This window comes from Thamnophis sirtalis, unplaced genomic scaffold (assembly GCF_051295495.1).
Source record: "Thamnophis sirtalis isolate CommonGarterSnake01/CBP01778 unplaced genomic scaffold, rThaSir2_p1.2 scaffold_2, whole genome shotgun sequence".
In the NCBI taxonomy this organism is placed as follows: domain Eukaryota; kingdom Metazoa; phylum Chordata; class Lepidosauria; order Squamata; family Natricidae; genus Thamnophis; species Thamnophis sirtalis.
Genome location: NW_028261382.1, coordinates 81363691 through 81391094, shown reverse-complemented (window position 1 = coordinate 81391094; position 27404 = coordinate 81363691).

The window sequence follows — 27404 nt, the reverse complement described above, 5'->3', positions numbered from 1 at the left end:
TAAACAGATGCAAGTTTCACCTTAAGGCTTGGTTATGTCTAGTTTAATGAAAAGAAGGACTAGGGGAGACGTGATAGCAGTGTTCCAATATCTGAGGGGCTGCCACAAAGAAGAAGGAGTCAAACTATTCTCCAAAGCACCTGAGGACAGGACAAGAAGCAATGGGTGGAAACTAATCAAGGAGAGAAGCATCCTAGAACTAAGGACCTGACCTTTAGAACAATTGGAATGACTTGCCTCCAGAAGTTGTGAGTGCTCAAACACTGGGAGGTTTTAAGAAGAGATTGGACAATCATTTCTCTGAAATTGTATAGGGATTCCTGGCTGAGCAGGGACTTGGACTAGAAGACCTCTAAGGTCCCTTCCAACTCTGTTATTCTGTTCTGTTTATGCCAGACCCTATTTCAGATAAATATATTTCCAACATCTTAGACTTTCTGGACAATTTTCAGTTCACTATACTGTCTGGTACCGTACTTCATAAGCTATAGTTATGACTCCTAAGCTATAATGGCTGAGTAGTTAGAATCCAAGGGTCAGTTTAAGGTTTGCTTCTTAGGGCAGCTCTATTAGGCAGACTAAGGCAGTGTATCTTAAGGAGATAATTTTGTACTTGTTACCCCCCAAGCCAATATGAAGTCTGATTACTTTCCACAAAGATAGTTCCTGAAATGGAAGGAGGTATTATCTTACTTGTCTCAGGGAGCAGAATTTTGGATATCTGGTAACACTTTTAGCTTGAATTTAACTATTTACCACCATTTTATAACTATGATTGGTCTTGTGTTCCATTCCATCTAAAATTCATTCTGGAATTGATAAGAGTTGGAAACAATTTTTGAAGCCTCCACTTAATTCACAATGCTCTTATCAGCTCTGCATCATATTCATTTAGTTAATACAGATGAAACTTAAAATATCATGCAAAAGTTAATTTATTTCAGTAATGCAACTTAAAAGATGAAACTAATATATGAGATAGACTCATTACATGCAAAGCAAGATAGTTCAAGGCGTGATTTGTCATAATTGTGATGATTATGGCTTACAACTCATGAAAACCCCAAATCCACAATCTCAGAAAATTAGAATATTACATACAATCAATAAAACAATGATTGTACATAGAACAATATCGGACCTCTGAAAAGTATAAGCATGCATATGTACTCAGTACTTGGTTTTGGCCCCTTTTGCAGCAATTACTGCCTCAATGCGTCGTGGCATGAAAGCTATCAGCCTGTGGCACTGCTGAGGTGTTATGGAAGACCAGGATGCTTCAATAGCGGCCTTCAACTCTTCTGCATTGTTCAGTCTCGTGTCTCTTATCTTTCCTTTGACAATGCCCCATAGATTCTCTATGGGGTTCAGGTCAGGGAAGTTTGCTGACCAATCAAGCACAGTAATCCCATGGTCATTGAACCAGGTTTTGGTGCTTTTCGCAGTGTGGGCAGGTGCCAAGTCCTGAAAAATGAAGTCAGCATCCCCATAAAGCTCATCTGTGGAAGGAAGCATGAAGTGCTCCAAAATCTCCTGGTAGATGGCTGCATTGACCCTGGACTTAATGAAGCACAGTGGACCAACACCAGCAGATGACATGGCTCCCCAAATCAACACTGACGGGGGAAACTTCACACTGGACTTCAAGCATCTTGCAGTGTGTGCCTTTCCATTCTTCCTCCATACTCTGGGTCCTTGGTTTCCACATGAGATGCAAAAGTTGCTCTCATCAGAAAAGAGGACTTTGGACCAATGAGTAACAGACCACGTCTCTTTTTCTTTAGCCCAGGTAAGACGCTTCTGATGTTGTTTGTTGTTCAGGAGCGACTTGACAAGAAGAATACGACATTTGAAGCCCATGTCCAGGATCCGTCTCTGTGTGGTGGCTCTTGAAGCACTGACTCCAGCCTCAGTCCACTCATTGTGAAAATCCCCACCACTTTTGAATGGCCTTTTCCTGACAATCCTCTCCAGGCTGCGGTCATCCCTGCTACTTGTGCACCTTTTTCTTCCACACTTTTCCCTTCCACATAACTTTCTATTAATGTGCTTTGATACAGCACTTTGGGAACATCCAACTTCTTTTGCAATTACCTTTTGAGGCTTTCGCTCCTTGTGGAGCGTGTCAATGATTGTTTTCTGCACAACTGTCAGGTCAGCAGTCTTTCCCATGATTGTGATTCCTACTGAACCAGACTGAGAGACCATTTAAAGGCTCAGGAACCCTTTGCAGGTGTTATAGTTTAATTAACTGATTAGAGTGGGACACTTTGAGCCTAGAATATTGCATCTTTTCACAATATTCTAATTTTCTGAGATTGTGGATTAGGGGTCACAATTATGACAAATCACGACTTGAACTATCTTGCTTTGCATGTAATGAGTCTACCTCATATATTAGTTTCACCTTTTAAGTTGCATTACTGAAATAAATTAACTTTTGCATGATATTCTAATTTTTCGAGTTTCACCTGTACCTTGTATTCAGTACACTTCTTTGCATTTGGGGGGAGGGGTGTCACAAAGGTTGACTTTAGCCAATCATTTGGTATCTTTCCTGTTTCATATATTCGATTGAAGAGCTGCAGTGTAATATATAATTATATATTATATACATATAATTAATGTGTGTGTGTGTGTGTTCTTCCCTTTTGCCTTTCAGCTCCACCCTAGGAGCCTTACAGGCCAAAACAATTTTCTATTGATATTTTTTTGCTGACAAATAAATGGAGACTAGTATAGATCTATTTCAAGCTATTTAGCTCTCATCAGCTAGCCATACCCTTAGTGGGATTTGAACTTGGGCTATTTTACATGTTAGGCAGTTATAATAACCTCTAAGCCATAAGCTCTCCTCCCTTATCAGCTGAGCCAGGGGAATGAAAATCATTAAATTAAAAGTATATCTTAAATTGTTGACCTGAACAACATTTACTTTGAGTCCAACATCAATGTTTTCCAGTGTTCGTTGAAAATTGACTCAGAGTAGATGTTAAACAACAGTGGAGACAGAATACAGCCCTGTCTAACCTCTCTTCGTATTTTTGTGTCACCTGAGTGTTTTTGGCCTAGTCTCACATTTGCTACCTGATGCCAATATAGATTCTTTATGATTCAGATCTCTTTGTCATCTAGTCCTACTTGTTTCAGGATTTGTAATCGTTTGCTGTGTCTTATTTTATCAAATGCTTTTTTCCAAATCATTGAAGCATATGTAAACACTATGACTGACATCTCTACAGTGCTGTACAAGAATTTGAATGCTGAATAGGGGATCTCGTCTACCAAGATTGTTTCTGAAACCAAATTGTGTGTTACTTAGACACTCCTCAATTTTGTTGTATATTCTTGTGTGAATTATTCTCAGGAATATTTTCAGGGCATGACTCATTAAGCTTATTGTTCTGTATTCAGTACACTTATTTGCATTTGGGGGGGAGGAATTGCAGTGGTGGGTTTCAAAAATTGTTCGAACCTACTCTGTGGGTGTGGCCTCCTTTGTGGGAGTGGTTTGCCGCCCATGTGACCGGATGGGAGTGGCTTGCTGCCCATGCAACTGGATATGAAGATGCCGACGACACTTGTCAGAACCACCTTAAATTACCTCACACACAGCACTGGCGTGCATAAGAATATGATGTAAACTTGTTTTTTAAAAGGCAACTTTGGTTTGCGTTAAAACAACTTCAACACACGCAATGTTCTGATTGCACCACAAACGCAGTAGTCATCCTTACGTTTCACAGAGGCACTGAGTTTTATAAATATGAGCAGGATAGTGTAGAATAATCATATCCAAGGACCAGTGGTGGGTTTCAAAAAAAATTGGAACCTCTTCTGTAGGTGTGGCCTGCTTTCCGGGTCCACTGGTGGAACCTCTTCTAACCGGTTCGGTAGATTTGACCAATCGGTTCTACCAAATAGGTGCAAACTGGTAGGAACCAACCTCTGGGGGATTGTCCCAAAAGTTGACTTTAGCCAATCATTTGGTATCTCTCCTGTTTCATATATTCAATTGAAGAGCTGCAGTAAAAAAAATTCTTCCCATTGTCTTCCAGCAATTTTAAAATTTCTTATCATCAGGTCCTGTGGCTTTTCTTGTTTTTGTTATTTTTACTGCATGTTCAACTTCCTCCATAGTAATGTTTGGTCCAGTTGTTATACTTCCTATATCAATATCATCCTTAGTGTCCTCAAAAATTATTCAATATATTCCTTCCATCTCTTTAGGTTTTCATTCTCATCCAAGATGATTTTTCCCTCCTTGTCAACTAAGTTGTTGGTTTTCTTTTTGTAGACACCTGCGGCTTCTTTCACTTTTTTGTGTAAGTTGAAATTATCATGAATATGTTCTGTCTCTTCTATTTCTTTGCATCTCTTTGCAAACCACTTTTCTTTTGCCAGTCACATTTTTCTTGTTTTCTTCATTCATTGTATTTTAATATATTATTAGACTTATAAATTAACTTTCTTCAAGGAGTTTAAGACATGCACCCCAATGTCTATTTTTTTTACCTCATATAAGAGGTGGGGAGTGAAGTAGCTGAGATATTTTAAGCTTTCCTTCAAAATGGGAAGGGATTTGTATATAAGTCAAAACATATACTCCAAAATGAAAGGTCTGCCTCCAACATAATCTTGATTTCCAAGGATGCCTCTTGACTCCAAACATCTGCCAAAAGATGTATGTATGTGCAAAAGGGGTATTAATTGGTGCAGCTCACTGCCCTTTGCTGTGAATGATGCAAAATCAAGTCAGCAATTAAGAAAAGAAAATGTGAAATTGCTCAGTACTTGCAGAGTAATTAAGCATTTCCCCTCAAGCTTCAGCTGGGATCAACAGCAGAAAAGGAATAGTTCAATAACTGTGTTGCTTCCACACAATAAAAGTCTTTGATGTGTATAGAACATAATGTGTCGAACTCACGTTATGGCGGTATCACATTACATATTGGGACTAAACCAGGTCTGGGCATGGCCAGTGCATGACACATCCAGTCTGTGGGCTGGGAGTTTGACAGCCCTGCTCTAGAGGAAGGAGAACCTACCTACAAGGTTTTCTGCTTTAAAAGGTCAACGTAGTCAAGCCTACTTATCTTCAAGAAGCAAGTTGGTTGTTATTGAGAAAGATAAGTAGATCAGATACCTTCTGAGCATCTTGTCAACAGTCTTGTCTGGTTCTTTAGAGAAGTAATGTTTTGCTAAATCTAAGGTATTTATCTTTATTTAGTTTATGTGCTTCAGGGTACTGATGACCACCTTTAAAGCACTCCATGGTAGTGGATCTGGATATTTGAGAGACCGCCTTCTGCCGATTACCTCCCTTCGACCGATTAGATCACACAGGCTGGGCCTCCTCCGGATTCCATCCGCCAGTCAATGTCGACTGGCGACTACACGGAGGAGAGCCTTTTCTGTTGCAGCTCCAACCCTGTGGAACGATCTCCCCGTTGAGATTCGTACCCTCACCACCACCCAGACCTTCCGCACAGCCCTCAAGACCTGGCTCTCCCAGCAGGCCTGGGGATAGGTTCCAATTTACCCGCCCGAGTGCTGACTGTTGAATGCATGTTGTGGTTTTACTATTTTATTTTTGGTCACTTATTGTTTGTCCCTTGTTGCTGCACACCCTTCCCTTATGATTGTAAGCCGCCCTGAGTCCCCTCAGGGAGAAGGGCGGCCTATAAGTCTTAATAAATGAAATGAAAATGAAAAATGTACTTTACTGTCATGTATGCCTAGAATGGAGCTGGTAGAGGTTTTGCTCTTTGTTATTTCCTTAAAAAAACAATCATTTGGACTTTTAGTCTCCATCTCAAGACTAAAAAAATTGCCTTATCTTTTTGTCTGGCAAGAATTCAAAGACCAAATAAATATGGGTTTCTCATGGCCTCTAACTCAATTTGTAGATGCTTATAATTCACCAAAATATAGTAATAGCAATAGCACTTAGACTTATCTGGATCTGGATGGGGGTTAACAAGCTTGCACTCAATCCAGATAAGACCGAGTGGCTGGTGTGTTTCCCTCCCACTAATTGGCCAAGTTTTCCATCTCTCAGGCTGGGGGGGGGGGTCAAACAGTACGCCCCTCAGACAGGGTTCGCAATTTGGGAGTCCTCCTGGACCCACAGCTGACTTTTGAACACCACTTGTCAGCTGTGACCAGGGGGGCATTTGCCCAGGTTCGCCTGGTGCACCAGTTGCGTCCCTAACTGAACCGGGAGGCCCTCACAACAGTCACTTGTGCCCTTTTGACCTCAAGTCTGGACTACTGCAACGTGCTCTACATGGGGCAGCCCTTGAAGAGATTCGGAGACTTCAGCTTGTCCAGAATGCAGCCACGCGAGTGATTGTGGGTGCACCTCGGTTCACCCACGTAACACCTATCCTCCGTGAGCTGCACTGCCTGCCTATTGGTCTTCGGATACGCTTCAAGGCGCTAGTCGTCACTTATAAAGCCCTTCATGGTATTGGACATGGGTACTTGAGAGACCGCCTGCTGCCAGTTACGTCCAATAGACCGATCAGATCCCACAGATTAGGCCTCCTCCGAATTCCATCCGCTGGCCAATGCCGACTGGCGACCACCCGGAGGAGAGCCTTCTCTGTGGCTGCTCCGGCCCTCTGGAACGAGTTCCCCATGGAGATTCAAACCCTCACCACCCTCCAGGCCTTCCGCAAAGCCCTTAAAACCTGGCTGTTCCGACAGGCCTGAGGCTAATGAGCTTTTGTCCCCCCTCAAATGGTATGGTTGTTGTGTGCTTTTAAATTGTGTATTGTTCTGTTCGTCTTTTTTATTCCTTATTTGTACCCCCCCCTTGACTTGGATTGTGAGCCGCCCTGAGTCCCCTTTGGGGAAAAGGGTGGCATAGAAATATAATAAATTCAATTCAATTCAATTCAACTTATATACTGCTACATAGTGGTTTACAGAGTCAGCATATTGCCCCCAACAATCTGGGTCCCCATTTTACCCACCTCGAAATAATGGAAGGCTGAGTCAACCTTGAGCCGGTGTAATTTGAATGCCGAATTTCAGTTAGCAGTCATCCAATCTATACAATTCCACTATTAATACACCTATTTATACCACTATTAAAATATGTCCATCATTTTATTAGTCAATATTTATCCTTCATTATTTCATTATTCAATATTTCAATATGTTATTCTAATGCCAATCACAATATTATTTAAACCTACAAAATAACTCTATTCATATTCATTGCTTTCATCCAATCTTCATGATTCTAGTATTAATACACATGTTTATATTAAAATGTGTTATTTTCATTATTTAATTGTTCAACATTTACCAATCACAATATTGTTTAAGCTTGCCTATTGTAATTTCTCCTTAAGCTATTCTCCTTATGGTTTTTCCTTTCTCTGAAAGGTTTCAAAAGATGGGATGGGCATTATATGCTGTAAGATACGTTCCCCGAGATCGCTAAGGGAGAAATACTAAGTGACAAGGTCTAATTGGAACAACTGGTCTAACAGATAAAACACTGAAAGTACATCCTGAGAGCTACAGAGGTTAATAAGCTTTGTTTGGTCAAATTATTTTTCATACAGAGAATTCATCTTTGGATATCCTTATTGGCTTCTTTCAAGAGGCAATGGTATAAAATTGAGATTGATCATGGTAGTATGAGTGAGATCTTTGATCCTGCTGGCAAAACCCATTAATAATGCTGCTTCTAGAAGCCTAGGATGATACAGTCCAAACGTATTCCAACCCTAAGAAATTATCCTGCAAGTTGGAAATATTAAACAGGACATTGGCTTTTTCTACTGGCTTTCCATTCATTTATAACATCCTATTAACTGCCCAAATACAAGAGAAATGAGACTGACACTAAAATTTTGATGGATAGGTCAAAACTGCAGTGCATTTCAATGATGCAGAAAAATGTGCCCAGTTTTGCCATTATTGATAGGCTCACTGTAAGCCTTTGATTAGCTGTCTTTCATACAGGGAAGACATCCTCCCTTCTCTGACTTTCATCAAGAAGAAATAGTGTATGTTGGATATTACTCCTTCGTTCTCTTGATTCATGGATGAACCTGCCATCAAGGTGTCAGTTTTATATCAGTAAAGGTAATTAAATGGCTGAAGCTACTACAAGGTAGTCCTTGGTGTACAACCACAATGGACATCAGAATCTCCATTGCTGAGCAAGGTGGTTGTTAAATGAGTCATGCCCAATATTATGACCTCTTTTGCCCTGGTGGTTAAGTGGATCACTGCCAACCAATTGCATGGTTGTAAAGCAAATCTGACTTCCACCACTGATTTTGATAGTTGGAAGTTGGATGAGAAGGTTGCAAATGTTGTCAAATGAGCCAAGGAGGATGCAACTGATTGCATGAATGTGGGGATTCTGTAATGGTCATAAGGGTAAGGTCTGTAAATTTATTTCTTTTTCAATGCCATTGTAACACCAAATGGTTGCTTAATGAATGTGTAAGCTCCTGCCTCGCCAGCCTTCTCAAGAAAGCAGAACTCTTGAAACAAACAGCATTTCAAAAGGAACTTTTATTGGAAGACAGTGATAGCAGAGAGAGAGTCTAGGCAGAATCTGAATGTTGTGCGCTGGAGTGTTAGTTTAAACTGCTCCTTTAGAGGCCCCTCCCAATGTCCAGTTCATCTTTGAGCTAATCCCAAGGTGTGAAGATGTTGTGAGAACTTCAGATTGAGAAGGTGATAATAGACCGTTCCCAGGCACCATGATGTTGCTCCTCCGGTAGTGAGACAAAACTGATGACCCAAGGCACATTCTTTCCCCCTCCCATTTCCCCCAAAAGTACATCAAAGCAGAAAAAGGAATAAAGGAAAACCCCATGTGAAAGTATCCCCAAGCCTCCCGCCTCCCACCAGAATGGCAGCGTCCTGATAAGGATCTATGGGACCTGATAGAAAGTTTTTTTATGGACTCCATATTGAACTAATGTAATGCTTGTATTTAAGACTTTGAGCCTAAATCAGGGGTGGTATTCAGTAGGTTCTGGCCAGTTCTGGAGAACCGGTAGCAGAAATTTTGAGTAGTTTGGAGAACCGGTAAATACCACCTCTGACTGGCCTTGCCCCCATCTATTCTCTGCCTCCTGAGTCCCAGCTGATTGGAAGGGAATGGAGATTTTACAGTATTCCTGCCCACCAAGCTATGTCACGTCCACCAAGCAACACCCATAAAAATAATTTTGAATCCCACCACTGGCCTAAATACCTGAAGAACTACACTATATTAGCTAGTTTTGTATGTTTGGTTATCAATGAGCCTGGAGTATGGAAATATTGCATGCCAGCTATATTATTTTGTGTTATTCAACAAAACTTTCAAGATTTTTTTTAATTTAAGTTTAATTTTAGATGATATACCTGATTGCACTAGAATGAGTTGGTTTCTTTTTCCCTGGAAAAATTGTGATTTCTTTTGGCAGCTTTATAGCAATTCAATCTCTGTGTATTAGAACACACACCAAAAAAGCTTATTTTCTCATTCTTGTTGTTTAAAGACCGATTTTTTATGGTTCCCAAGCAGGCAATTTTCTTATATTGTGAAACTTCAGAATATTACAGTTAATCAGCAGCTCACATGAAAATGTTTTTTTTAAAAAAAAAATCTGGCAAAGAAAAGGAAGGAAATGAGTGTTTGATAAAGATATTTTATGGTTTGGAGATACATTTTTAGTGCTACCCCAACATTTTCTTCAGGAATGTGGCCATTATTGTTCAGTTTCATGGATAAGAAAACATCCCCTTTCAGAGGATAAGGGGAGGGGATTATCAAAGGAGAATAATAGGGCTGCATTTACTTGGTTATGAGAAGCTTGAGGGATGGATGAGTGAGCGATCAGTCATTGAATAGTAATTTGTTCACTAATTGCAGTTTCTCATCCCAATCATGCTTCAGCTAAATACAGAATGAAACTAACATGAAGAAATTCCTCTCATGCTGTTTTTTTAGAACATGAAATATAGGCCACATATACAGGAAAGGCTTCTTATTGCTGGAAAAATTGCTATTAGTACTCTAGTAAAATCTCTTCTAGTGGATTCCCCTTTCACAAAATGGCTTCATAAGAGCCACGGTGGCACAGTGGTTAGAGTGCAGTACTGCAGGCTACTACTGCTGACTGCCGGTTGGCTGCTTGCAATTTGGCAGTTCAAATTTCACCAGGCTCAAGGTTGACTCAGCCTTCCAACCTTCTGAGGTGGGTAAAATGAGGATCCAAATTGTTGGGGACAATAGGCTGATTCTGTAAATCACTTAGAGCAGTGGTCTCCAACCTTGGCAACTTTAAGACCTGTGGACTTCAACTCTGGGAGTTGAAGTCCACAAGTCTTAAAGTTGCCAAGGTTGGAGACCACTGACCTAGAGCACTGAAAAGCATTACATAAGTCTTAATTGCTATTGCTATGCATAAGGTGACCAGACGTACCGATTTTGGCGGAAAAGTCGCGATTTATAACAATTTGTCCCATGTCTCGGGGCTTTTTAAAAAAGTCCCGATTTTCTGGCTTCATGTTGAAAGCCCAGTGGATTTGCTTTAGAAATCCTAACCGGGGCAAGACAAAAGACACCCTGTCTAATCCCTGTCTCTGTCTCAGTACTTTCATTGAAGATATTAAAACATTAAAGCAAGAAAACGTACCCCCCGCGCGCCCCTTTTACCTCATTTTATAAGAAAAAATGACCAAGTACCATAGAGCTGCAGGAAATACTTGGCTAGAGAAGCCGTGAGTGTTCCTTCCTGGATTTTCCGGAGGGGAGGGGCACAGAGGTTGGAGGTCGGCTCGTGTGGGAAAAATGGTGGCAAAGTTTCTTTGAAAAATATTTCCCTGACTAATTTCATCATTTTAATTTGCTCAGTTCTTTGTATTAACATCTACATAATTCTGGATTGACTTGGAGTGCTCACTTGTGCCTGCTGGTAAGTGAGCTGGGTTTTTTCTTTTATTTTTTTAATGTATTTTAAAATAATATTTTATTTATTGTGCATATGATTTTTAAAAATAGTTTTATTCTGTGTGGATTCTTTTTTTAAATTGTCTTAGACTATTTAAAAAAAGATTCTATCCAAAATAAATTGAAGTGAAACCATTTTTAAAAATTCTATGCACAATACTTTGAAATATATTGTCCATAGAAAGAATAGTTTGAAATGTTGTACTTCAATTTATTCTGTGTGGATTCTTTTTTAAAATTGTCTTAGACTATTTTAAAAAATATTCTATCCAAAATACAAAATACCAGCTGCAGTTATTCACTTAAGAACTGTGGCAAGAAAGGTGGTATAATGGGTTTAGTGACCAAAGTTACAATGGCATTGAAAAAAGTGACTGATGACCATTTTTCACACTTAGCGACCATTTTCACACTTAGCGACTGTTACAGAATCCTCATGGTCACACGATCAAAATTTTGATGTTTGACAACAGATTCGTATTTATGATGGTTTTAGTGTCCTGGGGTCATATAATCACCTTTTGACAAAGTCAAATGGGGAAACCAGATTCACTTATGTTACTAACTTATCAGCTGCAGTTATTCACTTAAGAACTGTGGCAAGAAAGGTGGTATAATGGGCTTGGTGACCAAAGTTACAATGGCATTGAAAAAAGTGACTGATGACCATTTTTCACACTTAGCGACCATGTTCACACTTAGCGACAGTTGCAGCATCCTCATGGTCATGTGATCAAAATTTTGATGTTTGGCAACAGTTACAATTTATATTTGTAAATTGTAGTTATGTTGAAATAAAAAAAATATTACAATACTATTTTTGCATTGTATGAAAATTTTTGTTGCTCTGAATAAAATTTTTAATCAAGCCCCCCCCCCCCCGGGTCAAAGGTGTCCCTCTTTACCAATCTGAAAATCTGGTCACCTTAGCTATGCATTTCCTGAAATATTTACTGCATTTCATCTTGCACTCTGTATTCCCTTTTCCCTTTCCTGGTTTGTTGGATTCCCTTTTCAAATTTGGCAAGAAAAGTGAAGGGGAGCCTGAGTGTTCTGGGAAAGACAAATGATACTGAACATTGTTTTGCACATGCTATCATCATTGGCATATAACCCGGTGGGCACTAATAGAATGATCTAAGACAGTCTTTGGCCCTTAGCCTATTATATTTAGGATGCTCAATGTATCATAACTGCAATGGGCTATACCAAAGGTAAGCAGAAATTTTATTCAATTTTCTGTGATGAATTATTGTTTTTGGGTTCTGCTAAGAATTCAGCAAAAATAGAGGGAGTTGCTTGTTTAAATGAAGATTTTTGAGAAAAATTACATTTAGAGTCTATGGACAAAGGACACGTGATGGGGTCAAAAGAAGGAAGGGACGTGTAAAACTCATCTCAGAAGAACATTAATAAGATCAGTGCCTTCCTTCCTATTTTGTTTTCTCCAAATAGATCCACAACTCAAAATCTCCTAAAAATGAGTTTTCAGGATACTTAGTTGCATTAAATAATGTTAGGGTTGTGGGAGAGGAGTCATAAACTAGAATTGCAAGCTGTCTGCTACATGATGCCACAGATAATGTCACAGACTTGATGTTTTATTCCAGTTCAAAGATTCATCTTCAAACTCAAGTACTCCGCATTTAAGGTTATCACCTGTTTTAAACTTTTCATTCCTGTTCATTTAGTCTTCTGCAGCAAAGTGACACAATAAAATCTTCAGTGTTGGGTCAATATTCTGTCCCTGGGGTTTATATTTATTAGAGTGCTGGGAAAAGCATACCAGAGAGTTGGTAACAGGATCAAATCTTCAACTATCTAGCCTACTAATAGACCACATTTTGGTCCACAAAACCGTGACTACACCAGCAATCACAAAGTGATATGTATCCACAAATGAAGGCAAATATACGTGTCCCAGGATAGTGTTGCAGGAGACAATCTTGGTCGGTCACTGGGACCAGACGTTTGTTCTTCCAAGCTTTCAGACTCCTGCTGGAGCCCATCTTCAGGGACCGCCTCTCTATTGGAATATGTGCTTTGGACTATTCCATGCATCATATTTATGTGATGCTTTCCTATTTGTTGATTGGTGTGTTGGTGGCTGGTGATTGGCTGTTGTTTCCTTGCGCTCCTGTGTTGTTTCTTTGTTTGATTTGGCAGCCCAAGGAAACAACAGCCTCTGGGTCCACATTTTATTGATCTCCGAAGGATGGAAGGATGGGTCAACCTTGATCTGGTCAGGATTGAACTCCTGGCAGTGAGCAGAGTCAGCCTGCAAGACTGCATTGTAACTACTGTGCCGCAACAGTGGTTAGAATGTAATATTAAAATGAGTCTTAAAATGCATGCTCCACAAAATGGAGTTTGATGGGTAGGATCTGCCTGGCCCAGTTCAGCAGGTTGTTCCTCTATGAACACCCCCCCACACACAATTACAATTTCTATATTTTACTATTGAGCAAAAACTCCTGCTTTGTCACTTCCAATCTTTCTAAGAGAAAGAATTAATACTTAAGTGGAAATTATCATGAGACCCCAGCTAATGTGAATTTAAAACTTGAGATTTTCCTTTGTTGTAGTGTATGACAGATAGTCAGCAATATTAATAACACCCAAGAAAGCCTCATGTCACTGAAGATAATAAGGTAGTCAAGGTAGAAAGAGCATATATTCATTTCCATATGTGATAGAGACTACCCTGTAAATCATAGGTGGAAGAGAACTTTGTTCATTGACTAAACTTTTTTTTATAATTACAATGAGTGCCTTCTTTTATTACCATTGCATTATTGTTCTGCTATTCTCACAATATCTCCACCTCTGAGCTATTTCAAGGCCATGTGAAAGTGGATAAAGATTTTTGGTATGCTTGTTTATGCTACAGTTGGTAACCACAGCAATCCTTCCATCTTCCTCTGCCTTTTTCAATTGTTTAATTGCTCCTGGTTTTGATTTTTTTTTAACCTATGTCTCTTTTATAGGGCTTTATGGTTTTTATTTTTTAAATCTCCCAGAGTCATTGAGTGAGATGGGTGGCATATACGTTTTATAAATAGATAAATCTCTGAGTGCACATTTATTCCATTAACAATGGCACCTTATGCATTCAGTAGCAGGTCTCATTGAATTCAAGATAAGTCAGACTAGAATCCCACTGCCAATTACCTTCACTGAATTTCAGCGGAGATGTATTGTTACAGGAAGCACAGCAGTAAATGAACCACTCATCCGCCCAAATCAGCATGCTTAATATGCCTAGCTAGCAAAATTATTAGTTGCATGAAATATGAGATCCTATAAGTGCCTTCTCCAATCCTGTATTAGGCACACAGTTTTTTTTTTTAAAAAAAATTACAATTTATTGTCCTGGCATGCCATTTGAAACCTGCCACCTTAGACAGCTGTTTTCACCATGCCTAATGATTGGGTTGTTCCTCTCTTAGCTCAAGGCTGCGTGAAGGCTTTGTGCATTCAGCCTTTGAGGCCAAAGGGGTTTAATCTAATTTCAAATGACATCATAGGGAAGGTGTATTTCTCCACGTCCTGGTTTCCCCAACCGATAGCTCTAGTAGCTTGGCGAATTGTAAATTCATGTTGTGGAGTCCTTAGTGTCCTTTGAGCTTGGTTGCTTTCTTTGTAGTTGTTTCATTAGCCAACAAAGTAATATTTTCAGCGCTAGAAGGAAGTGTAGCTTGTTCCCTGTTTATATTTAAGTGGCTTGCCTTGACAGAGTTGATCCGAATTTTGTTTTCCTCTTGATAGTTGCTTGATTAGGCTGTTGTTTACTATATGATGGTTTGTCTGAGTTGGTGGTTCCTTGATTGGGGTATTGTTTATTGCCTTATTGGTCTGGTATTAATCTTGGTGTGAAGCCCCGCTTTTATCTGGGTGTTGATTGCTGGAAGAATCTATTTTGGGCTTTTGTTTCTTTTTACTTTTCTATTGTCTCTTTTGAATAGTATGTAAATGTTTATATGCCTGTTGATGGCTAATTTGTCTGAGTGCCAGGCTTCCAGGAATTCCATAGCATTTTTCAGAGTTAGCTTGATCTAGGATGATCACAGTTTCCCAGCTGAAACTATATTTAAGTCTGTCCATGTGTTGCCCAATTAAGAATTTTCATTCTGAATTCTGACTGTTAATTTATATTTCCTAAGTGCTGCTTCTCTAAAGGATATGTTATTTTTACACTGACTCCAAGTTGCTTTTGCTTATATTTCTTTTTTAAACTATATTTATGATTGGAGAGAAGCATAGTCAAGACACAGATAACTGAAATGATAACTGAACAAACACACCTTCACACATCACATCAAGAGCATCGACGATATTCTCTGACACTCTTTCTTCTCCCTTCTATATTTTGTCTATTTAGAGTCATCTTTGGTGTGATGTGGCTATATAAATTTGATTAATAATTGAATATGACTTATTTCAACACCTGCACCCAAGATTACTATCTTTCTGAACTATCATTTTGATAGTAGCTGGCAATATATGCTATACATACACAATACCTTGCAATCTCAAGTTATATGTTCAAATAAAATGTAATAAAAGAACTAAGAAAAAAAGCTCACATCTGGCCCTGGAAAAAAGAGAAACTATAATGGTCTGAATAGGGGGTTGAACAATTATTTCTCAGTCACTAATGAACATTCTTAGCAGCTTTACAAGAAAAGCAATAATTTATTTATTTGATGTGCATCTATATAGATGATGGCGAAAGACAAAGTATAAAGACATCAAAAGCAATAGTATTAGAACTTAGAGCCAAGGTGGCGCAGTGGTTAAATGCAGCACTGCAGGCTACTGCTAGATCAGCAGGTCAGCGGTTCAAATCTCACCGGCTCAGGGTTGACTCAGCCTTCCATCCTTCCGAGGTGGGTAAAATGAGGACCCAGATTGTTGGGGGCAATATGCTGACTCTCTGTAAACCGCTTAGAGAGGCCTGAAAGGCCTATGAAGCGGTATATAAGTCTACTGCTATTGCTATTGCTACTGCTATTGCTAAAATATCCCAATTAAGCAACAACATAGTTATAGGGAGTGGAACAGGGGTGAGATTCTCTAACCTTCCTACTGGTTTGCAAATGTGAGCGCATGCACTCGCTTTGCTCACATGCACCACCTCTGTGCATGGGCACAGCCTTCTGCACATGTGCTTTTGGCGGGGAAAAAAGGGCTTAAATGGGATGCCATAGAGCCGGGGGTAAGTAGGCAAGACCAGCAGTAGCGATTTCTGCTACTAGTTCGGGCAATCTGGTCCAAACCAGTAGAAAACCATCACTGGAGTAGAAGCTAAATCCAACTGTTCACTCCTACAATATATTGTAGATGCAGATCAAGCTATCCTTCCCTCTAGCTAGTGTTGGAAGGGTTCGGCTCCAAGTGGGGAAAAAGACACTTGAGACATGGAGGCTGCTTGGAAAGATGGTTTTAATGGTGGACAGGACCACATGGCTTGAGTCCTGAACAGAAAAGGTGATCACATGCTTCAATGTTGGTGGAGAAGAGAAGGGAAGGGAAGGGACGAAGAGAAGCTGAGTCCCTGGTTTTATGCCCTCTCTGGCCTTTGATCTTGAGCTTGTATTCTGATTGGTTGTCAGACTCCCATGGGCCCATGCAGGGGCAACTCTCTAGGCTGCGTTTTGAATCCAGGTTTGGTAGAGTTCTCAGATGCCATTGGTGATTTGGGTAAAGGGCCAAATAATCATGCCTTAATCCCATCACTCTGGAGCTGAAGGGGAAAACTCTTTATTATGTAAAGTGGACTAGCTCAGGCTTTAATGGCTTATTGACAAAGTGGGATGGGCAGGAAGCTGCAGGAAGTTTCTCTTTAAAATATTTCTCCTTTTCACATCCAGGGAAATATAATATTCCGCCTTTTCAATATTTCCTAGGATATTTCATTTTTCTGGGAGAGGGCTGAGTGATAACTTCCTACACTAGCAACATAGTTGAAAAACCCATTAGTGCTCCAGAGTAATGAAGAAAGCATTTGTGATGTTGTCATGGGTAAACAATTCATCCCCTACTAAGCATACTGTTTGGACATATAATGTAACATGCTTGATCTCCAAAGTGCATGAAAATGCAAAACATTTATTAACAGGGCATGGAAGAATAACATGGAAAGCTTCCAAACAAAAATGTTTATCTCATTCCATTAACGCAGACTCCGTTATAATAATAAATAAAGTCTGCTATTTCAATGTAAAAAAAAAAACCATTCATGTTAATGCTTGTACTTCTTTCACGTCTAAGAAAATTGTTCCAAAAATCAGCCTATATTTGGAATGTTCACTCCTACTTCCTAGATAAATGAAAAGACCCATTTTCTTCAAATTTGTAATCTGTGTCTTTACAAAGAAAAAGGTTAGATATTCTGTGGGATAAAGTTTCAGAAATCTATTTATGCAATGCAACTATGGTTGTAACTAAGAACATGTATGGGGCATAGTGAGGGAACTGGTTGTGTGGAATTAGCCCTATTCCTAAGTTTATTTTCAGCTTCCTGGCCCATGAATGATGATGAACTGAATATGGTAAACTTTTGAAAAAGTTGAAGTGCTGTTATAATAACTGGATTCGTATGGTAACTAACTCTTAGTAGAGTTTGCTGTTTAAATCCAACCATCTGTGATTTTTTAACTATTAGTGGATAAACTGCATTGGTTGCCAGTCTGCCTCCAGGTGTAATTTAAGGTGTTGGTGATCACCCAAATGGGACCATCTCATCCCTTTGGGATTGGCCTGTCCCACTTTTGCTGGCAGAGAAGGGATGGTGTGGGTCCCATCTTGAAAAGAAATATAAAAATAAGTGGGATGTACTGAGGAAAAATAGAATACAGTTTCCAGTTTTCTTTACAATAGGAATATCAAATCTGGGCTGTAAAACTTCAGATGACTCTTTGCTGTCATCTAGAAGTTGTCTGGATGTTTGCAGCTCAGATGACTATGTCTACCTTAAGACAGGGATCTCTTTTGTGAATAGGAAATATATCTTTCCCTGTTCTGACCCCCCTTCTCCGTCCAGGAATGAAAGCCACAAGCAAACGTAAATAAGAATACTTTTAATCAGTCCAGAGTCTCGTTGACTGCAAGCCCAAAATAAACAACGAGATAAGCACTCTGACAGTAATTCTTACAAACCTAGGCAATGCAAACAAGCTCTCACAGCAAACCACTTCTCCAAGTTGGTTTCTCTGACTTGTGAACGTTGACTCCTGCAAACAGGGTGTGGCACAAACAGTCTCTTTTATAATCAGGAGAGGATCTTAATCAGCTAAGCACAATCATCTCCTACAATTACGCAGTTGTTCCTTCCGCCGAATAGCCCTTCGTCAGCGTGCATCCTGAAACAACTCAAAAGTGTTTTCCTGAACACTCCCTCTGATCCAATGCTCTGCCGCCACCTGGTGGCCAACCAATCTCTCCTCATCCTGCTTGGAGTCTACACCCTGTCCAGGGTCCTCAACCTCCTCCAGGGCCGACTCACAAGACCCCTCGCTATCGGAGTCTGGCGGCAGCTCCAACAGCTCCTGCTGGGCCACAACATTTCCCCATGCATCTCACAGTCTCTAAACTAGCCTTTCTCAAACCTTTTACCCTAGAGGAACTCTTGAAATAGAGTTCAACTGCTACAAAATAGTCGCGTGCAATTCACTTTAAATGCAATCCTTGTTTGATTGTGTTTACAAGCCCAACATGACGGAGCCTGGGAGCAAGTTGCAGCACATTCTTTTGTGAGCTCTAGCATTGCATGGCCTATGAAATTCCTAAAATCCCTAGCGACCTCTTGTAAGGTTTTTTTTTAAATAATTGAGATGAATTTGATGATGATGATGATGATGATGATGATGATGATGATGATGATGATGGAGGATAGACCGACAGACTGACTGACATTGACTATGACTTGATGGTGATATTAGCATATTTGTGGAAGTAAACTCTACATGTACTTCACTATCCCACCAAAAATAGTTAGACCTGACAGTTTACTGAATTGTGTCCTGATTTCGCAGTAAGACACACATTTTTTCTACTGTTTACTACACCCCCAACCCCACATTTAATCTCAGTGGAAATGTTTGGAAAGAGCTTTGTACAAAATGAAATGACACCTGCCGCAGAAATACTAGGCTAATTGAGTTAATGGGGCCTCCCAAGAATGCCTAGCAGGGGACAAAGAAGCTGCAGTTTATGGTGTGACTGTTTTCCAATTGTGTAATAAGTGGGATTGTTAAAGCTGTCAATTAGCTCATTCCACAAGGTGAGGGGATTTCATTGTATTCAAGAGAATGGCTATAGTGAAAGGGAACAGCAGAAAAAACCCACTTCTAAAGGAAACTGCTATATAAGTAAGAAGTTTCCAGGAAAAGTAGGGTAAAGCTAAACTGCCAAATTAAATACAATTGGTTTTCTCCTTAAATTTGGGGATTGGGGAAGCTTTGTCCATCAAGAAAGCGGTGAAGGAGAAATTCCTTTAGTGGCAAGGCCAATGATCTTATGTTTTACTATGGAACATGAAGTCACATATGGTATAGAGGATTATAGAATCATAGGGCTCAGAGCAATTTGGAGGTCTTCTAGCCCAACCTCCTGTCCAAGACAAGAGTACTTATACCCTTCCGGATAAATGGTTCTCCAATCTTTTCTTGAAAGCCTCCAGATAATGGAGCACTCACAATGTGTTCCATTGGCTAATTATTTTCACTGTCAGGAAATTTCTCCTTAGCTCCAGGTTGGATCTCCTTCTGATGGGCTTCTACCCCTAGCTTCTTGTCCTCTGCTCAGCTGCTATAGAGAGGCTGTTGCTGGATAGGGCTATTCAAATTTCATTAATTTAACTGTGTCTCTATTTCCTGATCTATAACCCAGATGAGTCACTGCTTCTGTTTTGCTCCCATGTTTAAAATATTGGAGATGTTCTCTGGCTATGAACTTGCCTCCAGAGGTTGTGGGTGCTGGAATACTGGAGGTTTTTAAGAAGAGATTGGACTAACATTTTGTGGTATAGGGTTTCCTGTCTGAGCAAGGAGACTAGGAGGCTAGATGACCTCCCAACCTCCCTTCCAACTGAATAACATTCTGTTTCCTCGGGATTTTACAGCATAACCTATATTTTTTTTTCAAACCTTTATAAAATAATTCATACTTTTGAACTTCTCTCTTACCTTTTGGAGGATCCCATTTCCTGTATCCAATCACAGATGTTGTTGGCTTTTTCTTTTCACCTAATCCATTTGCTGTTAAACTTGTTTTGCAATTTAATCCTCATCCATTCTCAAATCATCTCAGCATATTTATTTCCTTCTGATCATTGAGTTTTGCCTTCTTCCCCATATTCAAACAGCACCCATTCACTCTTCGCCCTCTCCTTGTTTTATAATGACACTTCAGCTAAGCCATTTCTATAACGGTCAAGTTTTTTTCATGTGCCTTTTTTTTTTTTAGCCTACTCATCTCTCATTTCCATATAACAAATTGGGTAAGAGCAATTTGGATGTTATTGTTCTTTTGGTTTCTTTCAATTTTGTTTTTCTTCTTTCAATATTTATTCCTGACAACAGACTACATCCTGAAGTAAAGATTAACATTTCTTCAGGTAGTTCCTTTAAAAAAAAATACTTTCTCCTAAGATATGCAAATTCAGCCATTTCCTGTTTTCTTTCTTGTTAAAAATTGTCATTGCTTTTCCCACTTTACCTGCCATATATAACTATGTTGCTTTTTTAAACATTAATTTCAGATCCATACTTCTCACAGTATCCTACAATCTATCTAATGTTTGCTGCAAATCCATTTGCGTTTTCAACCAAATAAGTGGTGGAAGCAAGGATGTTTTTCTAAAACAGAATATGATTACTGTTGGCGTAAGTAGTTGTAGTTCTATTTCTTTATTGCTGGTGGGCAAATCATTTCAAATCTGAATAGGATTGAACTCAATTAAATTCCAAACCAGATAACCTCACTTTTGGCACTGGCTGTGCCAATCATTTTAAGCTCAAAACACATTTTGTTTTGTACTTGGAGGACATTTAAACATTTTGCATCTAAACATTTTGCACAATCCTATTCCTGCCTTTAATATATACTTACTTTTTTTTTTTTGCTGTTTGCATTAAATTGCTTAGTAGGATGAAGAATAATGTGATGTGTATGTACATAGGAGTGTATAAGTGCCATTTCTCAAGTTTAAATCCTTTTCTTACCCTCAAATTTAAATAAGATAGCAGTGAAGATGGTAGCTAATTATTACTGATAGTGTTGTGTCCGAGCCATGGCAACCTCGCAGTGTCAATCAACGCCAGCGGGTGCCAGGATTGGCTGATTTGCGTGGGCGTCATCTACAGGAGCAAATGTTGTCTGATTGGTTGCTGGTTTGACAGTTCCACTATAAATAGCTGTCAAACTGGCAACCAATCAGACAATGTTTGCTCCTGTAGATGACGCCCACACAAATCAGCCAATCCTGGTGCCCGCTGGTGTTGATTGACACTGCGAGGTTGCTATAGCTCAGACACAACAGATAGAACATGCTCATAGCAATGGATAGTCTTAAAAAAGGCATAGAGCTTGCAGCTGTTGATAATATTCTCAAAAACACCTGATACAGAAAAAGATGCAAGACTTGTTTGTTGGGTGAGTTGAGGCCACTGTTGTATTTATTGTACATAGGTAAAATCAGAAGAGAGCCGTTGTACCAAAGGTGCTTTTTCAAAACTTTCTTTATCTTTGAAGACATTTCACTTCTCATCCAACAAGTTCAATTCTGTCAGAACTGAAGAAGCTTCTTAGATGAGAAGTGAAATGTCTTCAAGGAAAAAACAAAGTCCAGTTGCCTTTTGAAAAAACACCTTTGGGACAACCATGACCTGGATGCCTGAGAATCCCCATGGACAATAGAGGCATTGTTGTATAAAGTAAGAATGAGGCTTAACCATCACAGATTCACTACTTGCAGATAAGGGGCATGATAGCCCCCATTTAAATGGAAACTGCTATATTCTGCACTGGGCAGATGGGTTCAGAGAAAGATGAGATGTCAGAGAACTGGTTTCATTCCTGCTCTTATGTGGAAACGTCCTTTGCAGGAGTAAGGCCTTTTACACAGTCTCTCTCTGGCTTCTCATCAATATGGCCACACTGTCGCAGCATGAACAAAACAGTGGGAGGTGAATGGGTAGGTTGAATTTTCCCTACATACACATAGGATTCCATCTGGTGTATTTGCCTTGGTGTGACCATCCGTAATTTGTCTTGGCAGAAAATCAACAAGGTTTGTTCCTTTGTGAGTCACATCAAGCTAATTCTTCCTGAAAGCTAAATCTTCTATATTGTATAAGCTGTTAGTAGGATCATGTAGCATCCCTCTGGAAGGAAATCATTATGCATTCACTGTCCAGAAACTTTAGATCGTATGTCAGTAACGTCCAGAATGAGATGGGTATGATTGCATATGTATAAAATGCTATAGAGTTTTGCTTTTCTTGTTCCAGGAATTCTGCAGGTCTATCTTGCCAGGAATCCAATGCATATGTTTGAATTTCCAAGCATTGGTCTATTGCTGAGAATTTAGCTATTCAGCTTTCATTTCCAAGAATTTAATATATAGTATGACAATATTAAAAAAAGAAAGAAAAAGGTTTGCCTAGGGCATGGTGCTCATCTCCATTTCTTCGTCAAGGAAGCCAGAATTGTCCAAAGATATTTTCCATGGTCGTATAACCAGCATGGCTAAAGTCCAAAGCCACACAGAATGCTGTTAACTTCCCACTGAAATGGTACCTATATATCTACCTACATCTGCATGCTTTCAAATTGCTAGATGGGCAGGAGCTGGGCAGGAAAGGGCACTCATCCCATTGCATGGTGCTTGGGTCTCGAACCTAGGCTGTCAGCCCCAGCTGACAAGCTCAGTGTCTTTAACCACTGAGCCATCGCGCCCTGTCATCCCAGTATAGGCATTACTTTTTTCTAAGGTAAGAAGTACATTTTGTTTTCCTCTGTAACATTTGCACTGTCACTGCCCTGGTTCTAATTGGAATAGATTTGCTATAGTCCAGTCACAAAAAGTGGGACTGAAATTAATCTATCCAAGAACAGTAAGAGGAATAAATAGACCATTCCCCTTCTGGACTGTGCCCATTTGATAATTCTTTCATGGCATTTTCAAGATGCAGCTCTTATTTCCATCTTTCTCTAGAGCAGAACTAGACAAATCATAGTTCAATGGCTGCACAAGAATCCTGAACCTTTCTTCATGGCCTTTGATAACTCTCACACTCAAATTCAGCAACAAAATGTTGAAGAATAGTGGCATTTTTCCCAATGAAAATGTTGATTGTATGCATTAAAATCCTGTTAGACTCCATACATCAAATAACTCTGTTTAACTCTCCCAAATCTGGTATCAATGATAGCATTGGGTCACCATAGCACCCTTTCTGAATGCAATCTACTTTCCCACAAATTAAATAATTAACAATAAAGAATTGTAGCATAAACTAGTGGTAATAGTCCCAGTGCTTATTGGCCCACTGGGTATCACACCAAAAAAATTTGGATAGCACTTAGAAAATCTATGCATTGACGGAATTTCTATTTGTCAATTACAAAAGGTTGCAGTGCTTGGATTCACACATATACCACCCCAGTATATTATGACATTTTGGGTTCTTGGGAAGAACTCAACGCATGTGAAGGCCAACAGCAGTTAAAGAATTGGCAGCTGTGATTTCACAGTGCTGTGCGAACCTGATAGATGGGGGAAAATGCCAAATCCAGTCTAAACATCTGGGTGATTGTGCAACAAACCATAATAATAATAATAATGTAGAACCCCTTACATCCTGCAAAGATACCTTTAACACAAGCATCAACATCTACCTATCCCAGGCACTTGAAATTGACTTGATAGATGGGCAAAGATGCAAAATTCAATCTAAACATCTGGCTGACTGTGTGACCAACCATAATGCAAAATATTCTTCTGCTTCAATTCTAAATTATGTCTGAAGGAAAGCTGATTCTGACTTTTGTGTCTACAGTGCTAAGTCTTTAAAATTTAAACTTTAACCACCAACTATTGCCACTGGCTCAATTCATATGATATGCTTAACTGTCAAAACTTAAAATGTTTTTAGCACATTGTACAAATGCATCTGCTAGGTCTTTAACTGACATGGGCACCTGCAGGGTAGACTAAGAAATGCCATATGGATCATACTGTTCAGCAAAGTATGCGACATATTTCTGACTTTATTATGGCTTTTACTACATGCATTTTTAAACTAACCTTGTTAGGTTTGTCATATGAACATATCAACCACATGTACTGTATATCAAATTAGGAGTCTATGAATAAGAGTCATAGAAAATGTCCCTGCTTTCGTTAATATTCCCAGTTTAAAAAAAAGGGTTGCAGGAGGTTGTCACAGCTGAAAATGGAGCTTGGGAGCCTGTTTTCTCTGGCAGAGGACTTGGTCAGGTGCCCTGACATGAGTGGTCTAGCTGGCCATGCCCACCCTGGCCCACCAAAGCCAAACACAACCCTGACGCGGCTCTGAATGAAATTGAGTTTGATTAAACTAGATTAAGTGGCCATATTAGTGCCAAGATTCTCCTGTCTAGTAGGTGTAAGAAGTTTCAAATATTTACTTATTTACTTATTAAATTTATTTGCTGCCTATCTCATTATGCAGCTTACAATGATAAGAACAAAGAAAGGAAAAGTATAAACAAAACAGAAGTAAAATTATAGCACAATAAAATAAACAATGAAAAATAAAATGAGAATATATCAATATGATAGATGGATGGGAGGAGAACATAGAGCAAGAGGGGAGGTGGAATCAGCCATCGATCCAGCAGCCACTTCCAACGTGAAACTAATAATCGGTTTTGAACTCATAAGACATGTAATAAGAGACACCTATAATAAAAATCATTTAAGTGGTTAAGGCACCAGGCTAGAAACCAGAAGACTCTGATTCTATTTTAGATATGAAAGCCTTCTGGATGGCTTTGGGCCAGTCACTCACTCTCAGCCAACTCACCTCACAGAACTATTGTTGTGTGGAAAATAGGAGTACACCTGAACTACAGATACTATTGCAAAGGAAAGAGTATTGGGTGTATTCATCACCTTGAATTATTTATAAAAAACAAAGGCTTTTAAAAAACTCTAAAATAACCAATCTATCACTTGGGTGGTTTGGCTGAACTGAACAACCAATGTGGAGATCCACTATAGTCAACAAATGAAAACATAATAGATTTATCATGTTAATAAATATTTAGAAGTCAAGGATGAGCAGTGTGAAGGGGTCTGATTCTATTTTAGATATGAAAGCCTTCTGGATGACTTTGGGCCAGTCACCCACTCTCAGCCAACTCACCTCACAGAACTATTGTTTTGAGGAACACAACACATGATGTAGGGTATTTTAGGGGAAGCATTTTGAGCATGTTTCCACTGGTGCCATAGCAAAATTCCCTTGAAATACAAATAACAGCTTAACTTTTATGGAAAAGACAGAAGTATGCTATATAATCCCGTGGCAGTTCCAGTCGCTATATACATAAAAGCAGGAGTATGAAATGCTTCACAACATTAACATATGATTTAGTCTGGCAGTTAGGCACCATATCATACTCAGTTGCAATGAATAATTGTCTTCCAGTATGATAGCCATGTCTTTTTACCTAATTCTCATAGTTCTTCAAAACTTCTGTTATTATTGCAGAAGTGTAAAAACTGCTCATACACATTTTCCTTCAGAAAAGCCGCTGGTGGGATGTTCACACAAGATTTTTGAGATATATGTAAACTGCCCAGACTCACTGAGCAGTTTCATTGATAACTAAATAAAAACATTTCCCTTGGATCTGAAATAGTGTGTCAAGTCAAGCAAGCTGTAAGCCAATGAATATACAATTGTGTAACTAGATACATATGGCTATACTAAAACTAAGGTGGACAAGAAGACCATTTATTTGCGTATTACATACATGAGCCGAGGTAGCACAGTGGTTAAATGCAGCACTGCAGGCTACTTCAGCTGACTGCAGTTCTGCAGTTCGGCTGTTCAAATCTCACCGGCTCAAGGTTGACTCAGCCTTCCATCCTTCCGAGGTGGGTAAAATGAGGACCCGGATTGTTGTTGGGGGCAATATGCTGACTCTGTAAACCGCTTAGAGAGGGCTGAAAGTCCTATGAAGTGGTATATAAGTCTAACTGCTATTGCTATTGCTATTGCTATTGCTATTATAAGGTACTCATTTCATTCTACATAGTAACTCCATACAAACCCATGGAAATTTTGACCATATTTTTTTGAAGAAAAAGGAAGCACATTTGAAAAGGAATTCTTGAGAAAAATGCATTAGGTCTGGTTTGCATGTACTTAATATGTCTCATTTTACTGGCTCTTCTACTGTGGATTTCAGATTTCAAATGCTTCTGTCTTACACTGTTGTTGTGGCACCTATGTTTTGTTTCATTCTTCCCTTTTGCTACAATTCAAGTCAAGAGCCTTCTTCTGAGATGATTTATGCAAGCTTAGAGGGGGGCTCTTGCATTTTCTTCTAAGAGAATGCTTAGCATGATCTGTCTCATGCAAGTAATTTAGGAACAGTATATCCTATTTTACTTCCAGTTCTCTTACACTGCCTGAGACTCTCTTCATTTATTAGTTCCACACTTTTATTGCCAAGCCCCCAATATATACATAGTGCATCTTTGACCCCCTTCTTAGCCATTAGCAAATGCACTCATAACAGAACCATTGATCACATTCCCAGGCATCTATGGTGTGATTAATGAAATATGCAAAAGGGACAAAATTGTACTCAGAATTGATTTCTGGAGTTTGTTAATGATGTGTTGTTCAAATAGGAATGATTCATTTATTTGCCTGTCTCCCAAGTCCCCCCTCCCCCCAACTATTTTAAACAATCTGTAAGAACTTGCATTCAACAGCATTGAGTAGTTGCCTTGGAGTCTCTCGAAGTACTTTGAGCATCATGAGGTTTCATTTATTTTGCAACCTGCTGATTATCTTTTTTTCCCCTAGGTGAGGAAAAAAAAATGAAGGGATTTTAAATGAAGTGTGTTCACTGCCTATAGACTGCATCTGAGATTCTCTGGAGTGGGTTAATTTGTGCACTGGAAAGAGATAAGTTATACCACTGTAAATAGTCCTTCAGCTTCTAGTGCAGACAAATTAACACTCAGCCAGAATGTAAATCTGAAACAAACAAGATTTTCACAAAAATGCATATCCACTCCATAGAATATGTGCTGGAGTGGCTCTGAATTAAATGGAAAAGAGGTTAGCTTTGCTAGCTATCCTCCACAGGGCTAACATAAAGGAAATAAGAAAATATTGCAAGCAGAGAAAATGGCTGG